Here is a 2,842-nt window from a genome sequence, read left to right as displayed (position 1 = left end):
CAGTGATACAAGCATGGAACGAGGGTGTGGGGGCATTGGAGGGAGGCGGGATGGTATGATAGTGCTGTAATTCTCAATTGCACGATGGGTGTGAGTCCCTTTAAAACTGATATTTTTTGTATTTTGGCAAATATTCACCTGCTATGTCTCGATTTTAAAGGGGCACCGTGTAATATGACATCATCAAGAAAGTTCTAGAAAGTTCTAGAATGCAACGAACATCTTCACCTCGATGATGGTAATGAAGGGTTTTCTTTTCTTTAATAATTCATTTGGAATGATGCACTTTAAAGATCCTAGTCTTGGGGCGCTCCTGTGGTAAAGTGTGTAGAGCGTGATCTGAATCTGAATCTGAATAACGGGTAGGAGCCGCCCCTTGAGTTGGGAAGGTCTATTGATCTTGGCCAGGTAAAGTGAGACGAATGCTGTGGGGTAAAGTGAGACAGATTCTGTGCCCTCTTTTAATGAATCCATTGTATTTAAAGGTCCCATATTATGCTAAATGCACTTTTTAAATGTGTTCTAACATATCCATGGGTCCACGGTGTGCATAGAGACTGCCAAAATATCAAAAAAAATGACAATCTCTCCTTTTCTCACTCTCCCCCTTTCTGAAACCCCCACCCCCCCTTCCCCCCCAATATACTCCAGTCAGAATTCTCCTCGTTTCTGACGTCAAAAACTGGAAAGCCAGAAGCTTCCACTGTGCAGCCCACCCCCCTATTTCTTATTGGTCCATGGCCCCGAGATCCTCTCGAAAAATATTCCTTCATCCCCGTGTTGTTTGCTTGTTGCTAAGCGACAAGATGCCTGTAGTACAGAAAAGCATGGTGAATGTTGCATAATCCACTCATTTATCTTAACCACAGCAGTCTATTAATGCCTCGTTTTAATAACACAACGGATAGGAAGCTACTTGAGGGTTTTTTCAAACAGTGAAACTGAAATAAATGTTTTTATTGGTATTTTTGCCTGACTGGTGTATAGCTATTAGCTTTGGGACAAGCATTCAGCTTTTGCTCATAAAAACATATTTCTATTACCCACACCAGTCTGGAAATGCCTCGTTTTTAACAGGACAAAGGATTGGAAGTTAATAGTGTAGGAGTCAACTTAGAAGATAATTTTTTCACTGATTTTAGTGGTATTGTTAGCAGCTAGCTCCCGAGCTAGCTTCGCAGTAGCCTCCATCTTTTGCAGCATTTTTATTGTGAACATGCCGTTTCCATTAGCGTGTGGCTGTCAGTGCATCTGTATGCACTGACAGTGCATACAGATACAAGTCTTTCATGTAGACAAGAATAGGTCATGTCAAACTGTTCAAAGTGCGTTACTAGCACTAGACTTGGTTCTTCTCATGGGTAGGCTAAACCTAACTGCGCTAACAGGCCCAGCAAAAACGCCATAATTGTTTACAAACAGACAGAGGGCGAGGCGTATCTGGCTTCGCTTCCGGACAGGGGGCGGGGGCAGCTCAAACATTGTATATTTACGAGGGGAGCTGCAGCTCTTTTTTAAAAATAGGCCATTGTGAGATTAGCTGAACATCAGCATAGTACAATAAATTATCTGAAAGGTTTTTTCAGCAAACAATTAAAGAAAAACGTATTAGGGACCACTGAGACCATATAATATGGTGTATAATAGAACCCAAAAGTGTATAATATGGGAGCTTTAAGGTAGCAAGGAGACTAGTTTGAATAGAGACAAAAGACAATGCAGGCCAGAGGTGGGGGTTGAATGGTTGTAGGGGTGTCAGCAAGGGCATGGTTTGGCAGGTATGTATCTGGGGGACAGAAGAGTGACCTTTAACTTCAATGGACTCTAAGTAATATGTCTTTATTCAATGAATGATCCCAATAAAACAAATGCAGAAAAATATTAATCAAAGACTCAAAAGATGGAAAAAGACAGCTGGGTCTAGTCCTGTGTTCTGAGTCCCAGGCTGTTCTAGCTGGTTCTGATTGTCCTTTGCTCTGACTCTCAGACACTAGCTGGCTCTAACGCGCCCCACACACATCCTGCGTCTACCTCTGGAGCGCGTCGCGTTACCTTACTGCTGCCTCTCTCGGACTTTTCTCGGACACACATGCAACGTCTCAGCAGCTGCTGCTGCTGCAGCGCTGCTTCTAAAAGCCCTATCTTTCTACATAGAGTTTTCATAGATAATTCCCATTAAAAATGAAGTTCTTTCATGTCATCTATGATGCATATGATTTATATTGAGTCTGGACAGTAATCCGTGCGCCCCATTGCCATTTTTTTTCTTTTTTTTTGCCATATTTTCGCTTGTTGGAAGTTTTATTTTGAAGGGGACACACCAGGACATGGTGAAACTACAGCGAAAGCTGCCAGTATGAAGTCAATATGCCTCTCAGCAGAGTATTTCAAAAATCACTTTACTGATTTATACGGGAGAGAGAGAGGGGGGTGTGGTCGGGGAAGAAGAAGGCCGTAGACACAGATAGAGCAACGGAAAACTGTTGCGCTCATCATGATCTTTTTTATTTCTTCACTATATTGGATCTCTATATGTGTCATTTATCCAAAAATGAAATGCCAGAACTAATTGAAAATTAGGTTTTAAATCCCTCGGATTTTGATTGCACAATTAAATCGTGAAATAAAGGGATTATTCGCGTATACGACTGAGGGATGTTTTATTTTGAAGTAAACACACCAGGTAAACGTGTAACTAGAGTGAATGCTGCTGGTATGACTGTCAGCAGAGTATTTCTCTATCAGTTAAAGCACAGAGACGCGAGAGAGACGCACTGCTCTCAGAAAAAAATAGGCGAGCCTCCTGAGGTGAAGGGGAGCGTCGCTGCAGACGTGCCTCCGA

This window comes from Ammodytes marinus (assembly GCF_949987685.1).
Source record: "Ammodytes marinus genome assembly, chromosome: 14".
Lineage (NCBI taxonomy): Eukaryota > Metazoa > Chordata > Actinopteri > Uranoscopiformes > Ammodytidae > Ammodytes > Ammodytes marinus.
Note: the sequence above shows the minus strand (reverse complement) of the source record.